The following is an 18383-nucleotide window of genomic DNA, read 5'->3' as shown; positions in this document are numbered from 1 at the left end:
GTGACAGATCAGGCGCTTAGGAAAAGGATCGCAAGAGCACATTATAAATAACTTGACGCCAAGTAATTCCACGGCTCCGAGGACACAGAAGAAGCCCTGGAAAGATACACACGCCCAAAGCTCACTCAAGAAGAAATAGACGGCCAGGACAGCCATACAGCTATCCATGGCGTGGCTGAGAACCTTCCCACAAAGAAAACTCCAAGTCTGGACGGCATCACGGGTAAAATTTCCCAAGACATTTAGGGGAAGGAGTAATGCCCGTCCTACACTGATGTTTTCAAGCAACTGGAAGAGGACAGGAGGTTTCCCAACTCCTTCTCCGTGGGGGCTGCTGCGGGGTGCACTGGGGACTTCCCGCTGTTCAGCAGAGCCCCAGGGGGGCTCCCCCGCCCCCCCCACCCCCACCCCCAGGACATTTCCCTCTGCCGTGAGTGCAGAGCCCCGCCGGGGCTCGGGGAAATGAAAGAAACGCTTGCTCTCCAGAAATCTGATCCAGACGTGCCGGTTCCCCTGAACGGCGCCTTTGTACCCTGAGTGTTGCCACAGTCAGCGCCGACCCTGGCTGCGGCCTCACATCGCGGCTGCCGGGCTCTGAGGCCCCTTTCAGAAGGGACCGCTGTCCTCCACCAGCTATTTTTAACTGGCCGAAGGGGACTCGTTATGGGCTGCGAGTGCGCGGTGAGAGGGGCGTCTGGGAGGCCGAGGGACGTGGCAGGCCCACCGGAGAGCGACGCCCTCGGGCCTGGGCCACAGGGAGTGGGGGCGCCTTGTGGCCACTCTGGGCCTCCGTTTCCCCATCTGTCAAATGGAGGCCTGAGACCCATTCGGGGCTTCGATTCCAGAGTAGCAGGAGGGCCAAGTTCCATCAACCTGTCCTGTCGGTCTCTGTGTCACTGCCTCTGCCCGGCTGTCTCTGGCTCTCTGTCTATCTCTGGCTCTCCCCCACGCTCTCCATCTCTGTCTCTCCCGCTCCCGCTCGCTCCGATCAGCCCCTTCTGTGGGATGCGGCACATTGCTGCCCAGCTCCGCGTGAGCAGGGAGCCCCTCTCTCCTCCCAGAACAAGATGTCCAGTCCTTCTGCCTCATTTTCTTCGATCAGACAAAGTATCACCGTGTGGTCGGTCGGCCGATGGTGCCCCGAACACCTCCCGGGAGCGCCCTGTGGCTCCTTCGTCCCACTTTTCAGCAGAGGGAACGGACTTCTGTTCTGTTTGAACTTCTCAGAACGAGTCTGTGGTCTCTCTGTGATTCAAGGTTCCCAATTAAACAAGTAGGTGCCCAGGCCCCTCCAGGAAGAAGTTTCCCCTTCTTACCAACAAGTCCTGGGCTGGGGGTGAACTCCCAAGGGGATGGGCTTGTCTGCGAACCACCCACGTGCTACAGAACTTCCTGCTAATGCTCTTCCACCTTGGGGGCAAGCCCAGAGGGGAGACTGAGGCTCAGAGAGGGGACGTCGCTCCCCCCACCCAACAGGGGTGGATGTTCAGCTCTGGGAAGGAGGCTTTTAACGTAAGGGTCCCCTGATCATTGAGGTTCAAGCTCTTTTATGTCATCGCTTGGTCCCTCTGTGCCGGGTCTGTGGGGGAGGAGGGCAGGCCCCTGCCTGAGGGGTGGTGGGGTCACAGCCCACGAGGCTGCCTTCCCTACTCCAGGTGGGTTTGGTCCCAGGGTGGCTCCTCCATGGGCCCACCCTCCCTAGCTGTGATCTGAGCGCCTTTGGCCCGTAGATGGCATGTCCTTGAAAGGATCCCCTGGGCTCAGGGGTCACAAAGACAAGTGTCAGAATCCCAGCTGGCCATGCTGAGTCCCTGGGCAAGGTCCCTGACCTCATGGGCCTCAGCTCCCACTTCTATTAAAAAAAAAAAAAAAAAGGGCCTCGCCACCCAGTGGTCCCTGCTTCCCAGAATCCAGTGGGACCTGACATCTGAAAGCACCCAGCACAGCTCAGGGCAGAAGCTATCCAACGAAAGGTCCCTGCCTCCTGCTCTCAGTTGTTCCTGGGTCTTGACCATGGACTTGAGAACACTCCACGTTTCCTCCTGGATGTGCCCTGCCTGATTTTTAAAAAATTGTGGTAAAATATACATAATGTATAAAATTTACCATTTTAACCATTTGAAGTGTGCATTTCAGTGGCATTGAGTGAATTCACGACGTCATGTAAGCATCATCACCTCTGTCTCGTTCCAGAGCATCTCCGTCAGCCCAAAGGGCACCCCGTTCCCGTGAGCAGGCACTCCCCCTCCCCCTCTGCTAGACTCTGACAACCACTGCTCTGCCCTCTGTCTCCGCGGACTGGCCTGTTCTGGACGGTTCACATACACGGGATCGTGCGCTGCGGGGCCTTCCGTGTCTGGCTTCTGCTCTCAGCACATCGTTCTCAGGGTCATCCACATTGCAGGATATGTTAGAGCTTCCTTCCTTTTTACGACTAATATTCCACTGGGTGGATGGACCAGACTGTGTTTATCCCTTCATCAGCTGATGGACACTTGGGTTGTTTCTACCCTTTGGTGATTGTGGACGGTGCTGCTGTGAACACGTGTGTTCGAGTATTTAGGTGAACACACCTGTTTTCAGGGCGCCTGGGTGGCTCAGCTGGTTGAGCACGTGACTTTGATTCAGGTCATGATCTCAGGGTCCGGCTTCTCCTTCTTCCTCTGCCCCTCCCCCTACTTGTGCGTGCTCTCTCATGCTCTCTCTCAAATAAGTGATTAAAGCCGTAGGGGGGAAAAAAGAAATCTAAACACTTGTTTTCATTTCTTTTGGGTAGATAGCCAGGGGTAGACTAGCTGGGTCATAGGGTCACTCTACCTTTAGCTTCTTGAGGAATCCTAGCAGGAGGAAGCCCAGATTCTCCATGCATCCAGAAAAGACCCTCACACTTGCCTTCTCGAAGGCTCGGTCTTCCTCATTGGTGCATCGGCCACGGTGACGATTGAAGGAGGTGACACGGGAAAAGCCTCCTGGCGCCTGCTAGGACCTCAAATCAAGATGGTTCCTCTCTCATCTCCCCCACTGTCCCCAAGATGTCTGTCCTCTTCAATGGAGGGGTCCCAGATAAAACCCCAGGATGCAGATAAACAATGGATAATTTTTTAGTATGTACCCTTCCAAAATTTGGGATATACTTATACTTTAAAAATTACCGTGTATCTAAAATCCAAATTCAACTGGGCACCGTGTGTTTCATTTGCTGAATCTCGTGGCGAGCCTTTGCAACGGTTGCTTCTCACAGCCAGACAGAGATTGAAAGCGACTCTGGCCATTGGGAGCCCCAAGCATCCAACCCACCTGGCCCGTCGCAGGGACTCCCCACTGGGACCCGAGCTGCTGAGATGTCTCCGGTTCTCCGCAGGTTCCTGGAGAGAAGGTCTGGTGACAAAGACTTTGTTGAGACCCTGGGAAATCTTTGAAGATCTATGTCGCTCAGATGACACATGGTCTAAATTCGTCCCCAACCCCAGGCCGCCGGAAGGCCAGTGAGCAGAGGGGACAGTATCCAGGGTAGCCCCATGAAAAGACACCTCACTGGGGCCTGCCTCCTGGGGCACCGAGGTCTGATTCATGCTTCCTCGTATTCAAATGGAGCCTGCCAGGGCCGGAAGGTCCTCTGTGAGGCGCAGGTCAGCCTGGACAGGCAACGCTTTTCCCCTCGACTTTTCCCAGAACCTGGTCCCAGGCCCCACACGGGCATGAGGCTTGGGAGATGTTGGTCTCTGCCATATTCATGCAAAATGTCCGTGTCACCGTCCACCCCAGGACATGGCTTTGATGAAAAAAAAAAAAAAAAAAACCACCTTCTCTGGGGCTGGCAGATGCACCAAAGAGAAGAGGCCGGGGCACTGGTACATCCAGGAGTCTGCAGAAATGCCTTCGTTTCTTTTAAACAAGGAGAAGAAGAAAAAGAGCTTCCCAGGCAGAAAAACAAAACAAAACAAAATAAAACAAAACACATACTTTTCTAACCTTAGGAGAAAAAAACAAAATAGGTAAGGCCTATAAAAATCCAGTCAATGATTTTAACTTCGCTTTTAAACGGGAGGAAGTATGTCCCATTTCATGCAATATTTGATACATATTTAGGCCAAAAAAATGTTAATTTCACTGAAATTGAAGTTTCCCTGGGCATTCCATGTTTTGCTTGCTAAATCTGGAAACCTGGTATTTTCGGGACAGGCAGGCAGAAACCTAACGCAGAAGCAAATGTGCCTCAGGCCCCAGAAAGGCAGATCGTAGCCGTGAGCTTCTCCCCCAAAGACCGAGGTGGTGTCATTACGGGCTTGCACCATGAGGGCGGGCCTGCTCACCCCCGATACATCAAAAGTGGAGGAATGTGAGGAGCAGGGACACATAGCTGGCATGTACCCATTGCTTGTCTGACAAAACTGAGGCTCAGAAGACTGACACAACCTGACAAAGCTCTAGGCCATTGGGGCAATGGTTTTGTCCCTTCTTGATGTCCTGGGCCCCCATGCGATGAGCGCTGTAGACACATTAGTGTAAATAAATATGCTGAAAACTTGCCTTCCGATTCAGGGGGTCCGTGGGCCCTCCAAGGCTCCCAAAAGATGGCACGAGGACCAGAGGCCCCAGAATCAGAGAGTCACACTCATGGCTCAGCCGAGGATCAGTCGTGCCCCGTTTCCGCACCTTACTATGACCTGGTGGGCTCCACGCAGGGTCTGGCACATAGTGGGTCTTCAATCCATGGGCGTCTTCTCTCTCTGTCTTTGGCCCAGCACCCCCCACTCCCAAGACGCGGGGCTGGCCGTTTCAAACTCAAGACCTTTACATCTACTTCTGGGGGGAGAAAAAAGGGAAAAATCCCTCCTTACTACACCTATTTCCAAAAACTGCCTTCTTGGTGGCAAAGTTTTTACGTCTTAAGAAAAACCTGATTGTTCGACCCAGGCCTGCAATAAACGTGTGGCTATTTTTAAGTGTCTGGGGACACACGCCTGCAACCCCAGGAAAAGAAGAAGCCGCTTGTCTCCCCAGCACGTCCAGAGTGGCCCCAGTGATGTGGTATGAAGGTGAGGGGCACGAGCCGGGAGCCTGCCAGGAGCACCGGGACCTTCCTAGAATGTTCCGGAACATTCACCCCTCGGGTCGTCAGATAGCCTACAGTCCAGCCGTGCCTCAAAGTTCCAGCTCTGTGAGCCATTGTTTTCTGTTTCATTTTTCCTCTTCTTCATTTTTTTTTCCCCCTCTCTCAAATCACATTTGTTTTTTCACAATCGAAAGCACTCACACAGATCTCAGATCTCACCCGGTCTTCAAACACACTGTTCTGACTAAGACATGTAAACAACCACTCTCCCTCTCCACCACCACCCTCCATCACCCCCCCCCCCCACAGCTGGGTGTTTGGGTGACACTGGAAAAATCTTCTGGAAGGGAAAAAAAAATAGGGAGTTTTCCAAAATTTGATTCGGGACTTACGTAACGCAGAGTTTATGCAACCGGCCCCTGGAAACAGATCCAGGGGCCTCCTCCAGCCGCCTAAGCTCACAGGGCAGGGCGGAGGCCGGGAGGGAAGACAGGGGAAGGGAAAGTGCAGCTCTGGCAGGGATCCCTGACTCCTCCACAAGCGGGTGATAAGGGGAATGCGGACGGCCGGCCGCCGGGAGGCCAAGTGCATATTTGAAATACGTTGGCAAAGCCAAGTTCTTGTAAACGGCCACAGATCTCCCGTGGAAACGACTCCTCCCCAACCCCCCGCCAGCCACGAGCCACGGAGCCCCAGGCACATCTGGTGGACGTCCAGGGGAGCCAGGATCTTTTAGCCACTTGGCATCAGCAGCTCCTTAATGGTCCCAGTGCCCTGCGGGGGGTGGGGGACGGTTCCACCTGGCCTCGGATATCTTTCCCCTGTGTTCAGGAAAGCAAAGTCACCCAGGGCTTGGAGAACAGAGGCGGCTGGTTCGGGGTCCGTCTGTCCAACCCTGCATCCAGTCCTTGCAATATTTTCCTTAAAGACCACCTGCTCCCTCCTCCACCCTAGGGTGATCTTGGCAACCAGGACCTGAAGAAATTTTGAAAAATGGGGATGAAAACACTCCCCCCACCCCCACCTGACTCAGAGGTAGCGGGAATGTCTCATTTCACCAAATGAAAGCTGAGCGTGTTGTTCTTTCGCTGCCCTTGAGTCTTATCCCGAAGGTGGCAGATGGGATGCTCTTGGGTCCAGTCTGGGCTGTGTGATCAGGGTTTTCCGGGTGCAGATTCCGTGGGTCGTGCCCTTAGGCAGCTGTGCTCAGTCCCCTGGGGATTGTTTTGTTTTTATAAGCGATGAATCAGTACGGCCTCACTGTTGGTGTCTACCAAAGCTGTGGACCCAGCAAGCCCATTCCCAGAGAAATAAATCCTTGTGTCAGCACAAAAACGAAATGTAGCCTCGTTATCCAGAATGCACCCCCAAAGGGCAGTGTCATTGAAAAGTGGATTGTGTTGTGTTACGGTGGTGAAATATTACACACTGGTGAAAAAGAAAAAGAAAAGAAAAAGCCCTCACTGTAGACAGAAGATGGGGGACCCCAAACGTGAAACGGGGTACAATTGTGATTCCACACCAGTGGGATCAGGGGCGGGCAAAACCCATCTCTGGTGAGAAGGCTTTGAGGGCGGCTTCCCTCACTAGCGGTGGGAGCCTCCATGGGGGCTGATGACCCCAAGTCTGGATCTGGGTGACAGTCACGTCGGCAAAATCCACGGAGCCCATACTTGATTGGCACACCCTGCTGTGTGCAAGCGTTCCCTTCATTTGAAAGGATTGAATGGCGTTTATTGAGAACCTGGTGCATGCATGAAAGGGCACAGAGAAGGCAGAGCTCGGCCCTCCCGCCGGCTCGGGGGCCAGGCGGCACCTTGGAGGGAGCACGGGAGGGAAGACTTGATTCCTGACTTGGGGTGGGCAAAAGGATTCCACAAAGCCTTTGTCCTGGTCTTGCAGGTGGAACTGAAATGGATGTTGGTAGAGGGAGAACGTCTGAAGGTGCCTGTGAGCATGGGGACCTCTTCCCTGCACGGGATGAACCATCATCCGCGCTGGTCACCACCAGGAGCAAGTGCTCCCTGCACGCCAGGTGCATCAGAGCCTCAAGAACCTCCCCCTTCTCTTAAGCCCCACTCGGACAGCGTGGAAACTGAGGCTCCCCTCGGTGACTTGCCGGGACCCCCACACTGGGCACAAACACGGAACCCATCTCCCCAAAGAGGCAGACAGGCTGCACGGGAGCCCCCGGGTGGGGGTGGCGGTGTCCCCACTGCCCGCTGGCTTCCCTGGTGACTCAGTGGTTGCCAGGACAAGGTGTGTCTGGGAGCTGTCCGTACGCATACAGTCTCCCTCCGGAGGGCCACCACCCTTAGTACACAGCTTCCCGGTGCCCAGGACACAGCCTCAGCTTCCTGGCAACAAAGTCCTTTGTCTCCCCCAGTTAACAAGCTTGGTAAAGAGCCCTGGCAGCTGGTGGGCCAGCCCGTGGTCCCCTTTGGACCTGATGAAGATGAAAGCCAATGGCCAATCTCCTCCAAAAGTCCTTGAAAGGGGAGAGATGCTAACTCTGTGCATGGGGTCAGAAGACTTACAAGGAATGGTGGTCTCTCCACTCCTGCCTGAGGAGGCTCAGCCAGCCAGCCCCAAGGAAGGACAGAGGACCTGCACCCATGCAGTGTATGTTGTTTGTTCAGGACCATGGGGCCCTGTGTTTCTGATAGGGAACAAGGGGACCTCCACACCCCCAATTCTACCTATGTGCCACCCAAGAAACCCTTTCACACCTGCCCAGTGCAATGCAAGGGACAAAGCAGAAGCTCATGGTAGGTGGGACTCTAGAAAACTCCCAAGATTCTAGTCTGGTATAACGTTAAGTATGGGTGCGACCAGTGACTATGTTGGTATTCCACTCCCTTGATTAGGCTGCATTATATGGCAAAGGTGATGGAATTTTTTTTAGATGTAATTAAGTTCCTGAATCATTTGATTTTTGAGTCCATCAAAAGGGAGCTCCTCTTGGGTGGGCCTGACGCAATCAGGTGAAGGTCGAACTACATTTTATGTTGTGTTTTTCCCTCACAAATTTTTTAATTTAAACAAATGTTAAACTATAGGGGATACTGGAAACTATGCATGTACCCCTCGACGCATAAAAGTATAAACAAAATGTGGTGCATCTACATAGAATATTAGCCATAAAAGGAAGAAAATTCTGACACCTGTGAGGACGTGGATGAAACCTTGAGGACATTATGATCAAGGAAGACACGTAAAAGGACACACAGTATGATTCCACTTATATGAGACACCCAGAACAGGCAAATCCATAGAGATAGGCAGTAGGATGGCAGAGGCCAGGGGCTGGGGGAGGGGGAGTTAGTGTTCAGTGGGGACAGAGTTGCAGTGCAGGAAGATGAACGAGTTCTAGAGGTGGGTGTTGGATAACCCCAAACTAAACTGAAGCAGTTAGATCTGATGAAAATGTTTTCTAAAACAGAGGGTCTCAAAGTGGAGACCGCAAGTCCTGAAGAGCGCAGTCCCACGGGTCTTGAGGAAGCTTCCTGCTGAATTGCAGGGAAGGAGTGGCAGGTGGCCTCTAGGAACCGAGAGCCTTTGTCCCACAGCCGTAAGAAGCTGGGTTCTGCCAACACCCAGGGAGACTGGAGGAGGGCCCCAAGACTCGGGTGAGACCCTGGCCTCAAACAGCAGCCTGACGGTTCTTTGGTGGGACCCTGAGCTGGCTGTCTCCTTCCTAGGCTCCTGACCCATGGAAACCAAGAGAATAAGGACTGACTTCACCCAGGCTGCTCTAACAGAGTAACACAGTCTGTATAACACGGTTACAAACAACAGACACTTCTAGAGGCTCGAAGTCTGAGCTCAATGTTCCCGCCCACTTCCCAGTTCCGGACGATCCTTACGTTGATATATGGCTGGTGTCCTCGCATGGCAGAAAGGGCTGAGGGAGCTCCCTGGGGTCCCTTCCGTAAAGACGTTGATTCAATTCATGAAGGTTCCACCCTCACGACCTAATCACCTCCCAAAGGCCCAACTCATAACACCATTGCACCAAGGGTTTCAACATATGAATTTTGGGGGGGACACAAATATTCAGTCTATAAAAATTATATTTCGTTGTTTTTATCCACTAAAAATGAAAAGGAAAAAACCCTCCCAAGAGGGTCCCTGCATCTTCCAGGGTACAGCTCAGCTGGAGATTCCTGCTGGGTCACTGGAGGGAACTGGCAAAGCAGTGGAATTTGGGAACCCAGCAGGTCTGGTGCAGTGTGCAACATGAGCACAGTCCATGAGCTGTTATTACCCCAAAGCATCAGGGATGAAGGGAGGAGCAGGCACATTTACTGGGGAGGGGAGAGTGGTCTTCCTTAGCAGATGAGGCCACCAACAACCACCTGGCAGGAGGCACCCCAGAGGACCAATTTCTCAGTCACTTTTCTCCTACACTTTTCTCCTACCGTCAACTCTCCTTCTGGGGACTCCCACTGGCCCAATCGAATGTGGAGTCTTTGGGGCATTAAAGGCCGGCCTCCTGGCCCCGAGCAGGGTAGAGAAAGAAGAGGCCGGAGCCGGCTCAGGCCTCACTGCCCACCTCCCAGCACGGTGTAGGATTCATGGATTGCCCCAGAGCCACCCCCAGATTATTCTCTCATGATCCCCTGAGGTACTGGACACCCCAACCAGACAGAAAACCTGGGAAACCCAACGGTGCCAGTTCATTGTGGGTCTGGGCCGACAGTCATTCTGTTCCTTCTCCACCAGAGCCAGAAACCTTTATCTGTGAAGAGGCTGATACTACATAGCCCTACCTTTTGGGGCCATACAGTTTCTCAAAATAACTTAATTCTGCTGTCGTGGCACAAAGCAGCTGTAGATAAAATGTACACGAAAGAGCGTGGATGTGTGCCAATAAAACTTTATTTATAACAACAGGCAGGTGGCCCAGGGGCTGTAGTTTGAGACTCTTCACCTAACCGATTCCTATCCACATCAGCCCCTCCAGGAAGTCCTCCTGGATCTCCCATCTGGCTCTGCTTCCGTTGTCCCAAGTCAAGAATCGTCAGCCCCAGCTGCTTCTTCGCGTTATTCCAGGTGGGCGGACCTCCACCTCCACACCCTGCGTGGCTCGGCCCCGCCCCAGAGGATCTGCACCCAGCAGATCCTTAAAACGGATTTAAATCAAAGCCACTAGGTTGGCCCCAAGCAAAACAATAAAAAATAGAAAGTCTCAAGTGCTAGTGGGGAGTATTAGAATGTGCATTTCTGGTGGGAACGTAAAATGATGCAGTTGCTGTGGAAACTGCTCTGGTGGTTCCTCAAGAGGTTAAACATAGAATTGCCACCTGACTCAGCAATTCCACTCCTGAGTATAGACCCCAAAGAATCGAAAACAGGTGTTCAAACGAATCCTTGCATTCACAGCAGCACGTTGCAATCGTCAAAACACCAAACATGTGTGTATATATATGTCAGCTGATGAATGAATAAACAAAGTGTGACCCATCGACACAACTCACTGTTATCCAGCCATAAAACAGAAATGGAATGACACATGCTACAACATGGATGAACCTAGAAGATGTCAGTGAAAGAAGCCAGTCACGAAAAGTCCCCAACTCCCAGGAAAGGCAAATCCTCAGAGACAGAAAGCAGGAGCGTGGGTGCCAGGGGCTGGGGGGAGGGGCACAACTGTTCAAGGGGGTTTCCTCTGGGGATGATGGGGTTTCTGGAATATCTAGATGGAGGTGGCAGTTGTGTAACACCGTGAGTGAACAGATTGGCACTTTATTATTATTTTTTGTTGTGTTTTTTTTTTAAGGAGGGGGGAGGGGCAGGAGAGAGAATCCCAAGCAGGCTCCACACTCAGTGCAGAGCCCAATGCGGGTCTTGATCTCACGACCCTGAGACCATGACCTGCGCCAAAATCAAGAGTTGGACGTTCCACCGATGGGGCCACCCAGGTGCCCCAGAATAGTAAACCACACTTTACATGGTCAATGATCTATGTAATCCATATGTGGACACCCAACCCCCAGTGTGATGGTTGTGGGGGGTTCTCTGGGAGGTAACCAGGTCCTGAGGCTGGAGCCCCCACGAATGGGATTGGGGGGCCCTCATAAAAGAGGCCTCAGAACTCCCGCCCAGTGAGGACACGGAGAAGGCGGCATCTGTGAAGCAGGAAGTGACTAGGACCTGGCCTGCCCAGCACCTTGATCTTGGACTTCTAGCCTCCAGGACTTGGAGAAACACATTTCTGTGTAAGCCGTCCTGTCTACGGTAGTCTGTCCCCCACACCGAGCATGGACCAAGATGGGTTAAGTTCTTGTCATATGAATTGTACCACAGTTGTTTTTTTTTTTTTTTTAGTTAAAAGTGAAATGCACAAAACCAGAAGCCGCCTATCTGAAATTCCACTCCCCTCCCCGCTTCTCCAGGGGTCTCAGCCAACACCGCCATCCTCGGCAGACCCAGCCTCCCTCCTTGCAAAGGACCCAAGGCTTCCGAGGGGTCAAGGCCATCGTGGGGTCCCACATCACCTCCTGGGCCAACTGTGTAAGCAGAAAGCCAGACCTGACTGCCATGGTTCCGCCGCTGTTTTCTCAGAAGGACACTGTCCCCAGGGTGGGGGGCCCAGGTGTGACATTGCAGGCCATGAGTCAGGCCTTGACCGCATTCCTGGCACAGGGGCCTGGGGTCAGGCTGGGAGAGCTGATGCTTCCTCTGGTTTTTCTTGCCCTGCGCACACTGGCATGTGGTTTGTAAGTCATTGTTTGAGGTAAACAGTACAGATCACTGAGCGCCAGGCTCCCCTGGGTCAGGGGAGCTCAGATTTTTCTTACTAAATTGCACACATCCAGTCTCTTTCATTCATGGCTGCTAGGGACAGTGACAGTGGGGAGAGGTTTCCTTCCCAGAGCTGGAAAGGGAGGGGGCCGGCCACCAAGCAGGGCCCCAGGATTTGCTGGAAATGCAAACCGCAGCTCCGAGGAACAGCTCCGCCCCCTACGGTTAGACGGACAGGCTCCCTTCTATGCCCCCCAACTCTTCCCCAGGGAAAACTCGATATTTTTGGTGGTCACAAGTGGTGGGGACCAGGGACGACGCCCCATACCCCACAGTGCACGGGACGGTCCTGCCCCAGAGAACGATCCACCCATAATGTCAATAGTGCCGAGGCTAGAAAGTCCTGCTTAGGGGCCCCTGTACCCCAGTTCTCACCCTGGTTTGCCCTGCCTTTCGAGAGCACATTCTAGGGGCAATGGCAGCTTAACCACAGAGACTTCCTCCCGCGCTAGGGAGCGGAATTGGTGGGTGTAAGCAGCCCCCGGCAGCTCTGTGACCTTCAGTAAGTTTCTCAGCCTCTCTGAGCCTCCATTCTCCTCAGGGCCATTTGGATGCCCTCGTGGAGCAGCTGTGCTGATTAAATCAAGTCCAAGCCTGAGGAGGGCTCAGCCCCGCTTCTCTAGGCTGTAAGTTAGAGACGCACGCTTCTGTCCCTCCCGATGTCTGCTCATGGCTCGCTTGCGACCTTAAAGTGTCCACATCGGGGAAACTGGGAAGATCAGAGGACCATTTCGGGGTTCCAGACTCCACAACTGGCAAAACTCTTTACAACCATTTTCTCTGTCTTCCGGCCGAGCAGCGCCTGAAAGGGGCGCTTGCAGGGACCTGACCGACCAGCCGGGCAGAGGCCATTGTCATACTCTGGTTTCAAGGAAAGGAAACTCCCTCTGGCTTCTAAAGACGCCGAGAAATGTTCATTTGGTGTCCCCAGACGTACAGCACAGGGTTGGCATTACGGTGAAAAGTCACGGGCACAGCCGGTGCCCCTGATATGATGGGATGTGGCGGATACCCCCTCACCCCATTCTGTGCTTTTCCCTCCAAAACCCCATACCCCTAATCTAATCACAAGAAAACATCAGATGCACCCAGGCTGGGGGACATTTGGATGTTCTGGGGTCGGCGGGTGGGGCGCAGCTCCTGGCCAGCTCTCCAAAATCCTGCTAAGCTCATGAGAAAAGCAAGGAAAGTGTCACAGACCAGACAATGCTGGGGCAACATTGAGGACTAATGCAATGCGAGGTCCTGGAAGAGAAAGAGAGAGTTTATGGACAATCTGAGGGGCATCCTAATCGCGTCTGAGTTTGGTCAATAGCACAGTCGCAACATTGGTGTTTCAATTTCGACAGTCGCTCCGGGGTCCAGTGAGATGCTAACTTCGCGGGACCCTTGCCAAAGAGACACAGAAACTCTGCCTATTACCTCTGCAGCTTCTCCACATGAGACTTGTCATTCCAACATGAAAAGGTTACTGGTAAAAGCAACAACGACTTTATACCGAGAAAGGGAGGGGAAACCAGTACATACACAGAAATGTCATTTCTTTTTTTTTTTTTTTAAGATTTTATTTATTTATTTGACAGACCAAGATCACAAGTAGGCAGAAAGACAGGCAGAGAGAGAGAGAGGGAGAACCAGGCTTGGGCCAAGCAGAGAGCCTGATGCGGGGCTTAATCCCAGGACCCTGGGATCATGACCTGAGCCGAAGGCAGAGGCTTTAACCCACTGAGCCACCCAGGCGCCCCAGAAACGTCATTTCTTGTCTCTCCGACATTCAGATTGAACTGGGCGTCACTTGTTTGAACTGGTAAGTCCAGACACAAGAAGGGGGGCTCTGTTAACTGTGGGGAATCGAGGGACAGGCCGGAGTGGGAGTAGACAGGCTCAATGACTCGAGCCCCTCATTGCACAGAAGCTTTTTAATAATAATTCATAATAGTAATACGAATGGTGATGACACCAGTAATAATTGGATCTCTCTCACGGCATTTATCTCGCCCCACCCTGGCTGTTCGTGGGCGGGTCTTACTCCCTGCCAGCCCTCAGGGGATCCTCTGGGTGGGTGGCCTCTGTCCCGGCCAGCACCTCCACCCCCTGCCCCCTGTGCAGAGACCCCGGCTCTCCCTTCCAGCAGGTTCCAGTGTGTATGCGGTTTTTTTTTTTCTTTTCTTTTTAAGATTTTATTGATTTGTCAGAGAGAGAGCACAAACAGCGGGAGCAGCAGGCAGAGAGAGAAGCAGGCTCCCCGCTGAGCAGGAAGCCCAACGAAGGACTCAATCAATCCCAGGACCCCGGGATCATGACCTGAGCTGAAGGCAGACGCTTAACCCACTGAGCCACCCAGGCGTGCCTGTGTATGTTTCTTGTGGCTATTGCAACAGATGACCACAGAATGGAATGGATGGGGCGCCTGGGTGGCTCAGTGGGTTAAGCCGCTGCCTGCGGCTCAGGTCATGATCTCAGGGTCCTGGGATCGAGTCCCGCATCGGGCTCTCTGCTCAGCAGGGAGCCTGCTTCCCTCTCTCTCTCTCTCACACACACTCTCTGTCTCTCTCTGCCTGCCTCTCCATCTGCTTGTGATATCTCTCTGTCAAATAAATAAATAAAATCTTTAAAAAAAAAGTAAAGACACCTGTCGCTGGGTTTAGCACCCACCCTCGATCTGGGAAGACTCGTTTCAAGAACTTTCGCTTACTTACATCAGCAGAGACCATATTTATTTCTGAGAAGGTAGGGGTCACAGATATGGGGGTTAGGATGTGGGCATATCTTCTGGGGGAACGCGTCTCATGACGTGTTCTCACGTCTCATCCCGTGAGAGGCTATCTCTCTTTACGAGTTTCTGAACCCTCCCCCCAGATTCAACCAGGAAGATGGTCGTAGCACGGAGACCAGGTCTTGGCCATGTGTTCGCGGTGGCTATGCACAGGGGTCATTGGACCAGGAATGAGAGGAGACTGGTGGAGGGCTCCCGAACTGAGCCTTGTTTTCCTCACCTGTGAAGGGGGCTGGTTCCACCATTCAGGGGAGAGCCATTCTGTCACAGGTTCAAGGACAAGGGGACAGGAGTGGCCCCACTCCCCAGCCAGTCCCATGGCTTGGCTCCCAGTGGGAGATGGGAGAAGCCCATGTTCTTTGAACAGCAGGAGAGAGAACGTGTGTGGGAGAGAGAGTGTCACAGGGCTGGAGGCAGGGAACGCGACTCTACCTACAGAGGCTCGAAGACGTGTCATAAGAAGAATTAATGTCCTCGGGTGCTGGAGGGGAAGGCATAATGAAGAGACCCCGGAACTCCCTCCAGCCCGGCCAAGCCTTTTAAAAATGATCAGGTGACTCCTCAAGCAGGTGTACCCAGAGTCACCCTATGACCCAACAATTCCAATCCTTGCTGTGGATCCCAAATAATTAAAAACAGGGACCCAAACACATGCTCGTGCGTGCCCGTGTGTAGCGGCTCAGCTCACAGCCACCAAAACGGGAAGACGTCCCGAATGCCCATCACCTGGCGAATGGACACCAAACGTGGTCCGTCCGTACGGCAGATAGTACTCGGCTATAAGAAGGAAGGGAGCCCTGGCACAGGCTACAATGTGGGTAAATCTTGTGCCTCGTACTGAGCGAAGGAAGTCAGACACAAAAGACCACACAGTGGAATCGCATACGTGATTCCGTGTATGCAAGATGTCCAGGACAGCCAGCACCATGGACACAGAAGGTAGACTGGCCGTTGCCAAGGGCTGCGGGAAGAAGGGAGGGGGAAGGGAGGAGACTCCTCTGAGGGTGATAAAAATGTTCTGGAACAAGACAGAAGTGATGGTTGTATAACATTGTGAATGTATTTGATGCCACTGAGTTGCCCACTTTAAAATAGTTAACTTCGGGGGCGCCTGAGTGGCTCAGTGGGTTAAGCGTCTGCCTTCCGCTCAGGTCATGATTCCAGGGTCCTGGGGTCGAGTCCTGCGTTGGGCTCCCTGCTCAGCTGGAGGGGGGAGTCTTTTTTTCCTTCTCCTCCTCCCCACTGTTTATGTTCTCTTTCTCTCTCTCAAATAAATAAATCTTTAAAAAAATAAAATAGCTAACTTTGTTACATGAATTTCAACTCGATAAAAAAAAAAATTAGAAAATGAAAAAAAAATAGATCTGAAAGATATTTACCCCCCTTTATTTTTCTAAAGACATTGTTCTGGGCATTCAGAAATACCCAGTTGCCTGTCCCAAAAGATGTAGAAATTTATAAACAAAGTTTAATAACGTTAAATGAGGCCCTTACGTGATTTACCCAGAGCGTGGGCCAGCCCGCTGAGTTCTTGTCATTATTAATAATAAATGTAATGATATAATTACATAATAAGGTCATCATTTTCCGCCCCGATTGCAGTCCTATAAGTCATCGGGGTGAATCAACACGCTCGAGGCTGTTCCCAGTGGAAGGGGCAGACGTTGTTTCAAAGCGAGCTCCCCCGCTCAGGACGTTCAACCAGAACAAGCCACAGGGCCTGTCAGGTGCCTATGGAGTCTGAGCAGCTGTCCCGAGGGGTGACCCCACAGTCAACAGTGCTGGAGCCCCAGGACCCCCCGGACAGGGGAGGCCAGGAGCCTCCAAGTGGGGAGAGACAGTCCTGCCTTTTCTAGGCTCTGACTGTGGGATTGTCCTCTGGCCTCCAAGAGGTGACAAGGATAGAACAGAATTACAGTGCTCTGACTGTGGCAGTGTGCATTCCCCAACAGGTGAAGCGGACCCTCAAGACGTGGTCTGTCTGTCCATCTGTTCATCCACCCATCCAACAGAATGCTCCTCAGCTGTGTGAAGAAGGGACACACGGCAGTGCGGCAAGTGGCAAGCAATGCTCAGTGGAAGAAGCCAAACAAAGGACCACACTGTATGACTGCATTTCTATGAAATGTCCAGAAAGAGCAAATCTAGAGACTCAGAAAGCAGCAACCCCTGGTTGCCTGGGGCCAGGGGTAGGTGTGGAGAGGGACCATCAAGGGCCAGGGCGCCTGGGTGGCTCAGTCAGTTAAGCGTCTGCCTTCAGCTCAGGTCGTGCTCCCAGGGTCCTGGGATTGAGCCCTCAGTTGGGCTCCCTGCCCAGTGGGGAGTCTGTTTCTCCCTCTCCCTCTGCCCCTCCCAATTTGTGCTCTCTTCCTCTTTCAAATAAATAAATAAAATCTTAAAAAATAAAAAAGAAAAGTACAAAAGCCGGATCATGGTGATGTGCACTGCTTGGTAAATTTTACCAAATGTAGATGACCCCCACAGAGAAGCTAAGGAAAAAGTTTTAAGTTTCAAATAAGACAAAAAATAATCCTAAATAAAACAAAACATCATAATCTAAAGAGAATCAAAAAGCTTTAAGTAAAATAAAAATAAATCTAAGTAAAATTTTAGATTTTAATCTAAAGAAACTTTTCAATTCTTAAATAAAAGCAAACCTAAATGAAAGTTTTTACATTTTAATCTAAAATAAAACTTTTGAAATTATTTAAAAATAAAAATAAATCAGTCTAAATGGAATCTAAGAATTAAAAATCTAAGTAAAAATTTTGAATTGTAAACAATGTAAAAAGGAGGCCCTAGCCCAGATGTCATGGTCTAGAGGTAAGAGCAACATCAAAAAATCTAAACGGAAAAAAAAAATTGCTCTCAAGTGTGTCTTCGCTAACAAACTGTACCTTTATGACTAGGTGCCCAAGACATTCCTGCTGCTGAAAATCCAAACCATTGAGCTAAGGGCTGTCTTCAGATTCACCCCCATATTTATCTGTCTAGTTATGGATTAAACACCTGGGAACCAAGCACGGACAGGGACTAGCTTACTCTGGCTGACAGCTCACTCTCCAGCACCTGGCCAGGAAGATGTATTCCATAAGCATCTATTAAACGCACACAGTAAGGCAGCAGTGGTTTGGGGAGCCAGTTCAGACTCTGGCCGTTCTGCTGGCTTCTCCCTGTAGAACCAGCTTCTCGGAGCCTCGGGCCAGAGACCGTATTTTCTGCTTGCTGGCCACTCACTCCCTTCCCCTACATAGAGCCTTAATATATCCATTAATGGGCCTGGCTCTGTGCCAGGAAAGCATATACATGGACACTGAAGTTTGATTTTCGTAGAATTTTCACATACCATAAAATACTCTTTTTTTCCCCCCCAGCCATTCATAAATGTACAACCGTGGTTAGCTATTAGCCAAGCCAAAGCTGCTGCGGTCACATAATGTGTGATTCCATTGATATGAAATGTCCAGAACAGGCAAATCCACAGAAACAGAAAACAGACTGGTGGTTGCCAGGGGGTGGGAGTGGGGACAGCTAACATGGGGTTTTGTTCCGGGGTGGTGGAAATGTTCCAGAACTAAGTAGAGGAGATGGTTGCACAACACTGTGAATGTTCTAAATGCTCCTGAATTGTTCACTTTAAAAGAATTTTAGGGCCACCTGGGCAGCTCGGTTGGTTAAGCTTCTGCCTTCGGCTCAGGTCATGATCCTGGAGTCCTGGGATCGAGTTCTGCATTGAGCTCCTTG

The sequence above is a fragment of the Mustela nivalis genome, assembly GCF_964662115.1.
Source record: "Mustela nivalis genome assembly, chromosome: 1".
Taxonomy (NCBI): domain Eukaryota; kingdom Metazoa; phylum Chordata; class Mammalia; order Carnivora; family Mustelidae; genus Mustela; species Mustela nivalis.
Note: the sequence above shows the minus strand (reverse complement) of the source record.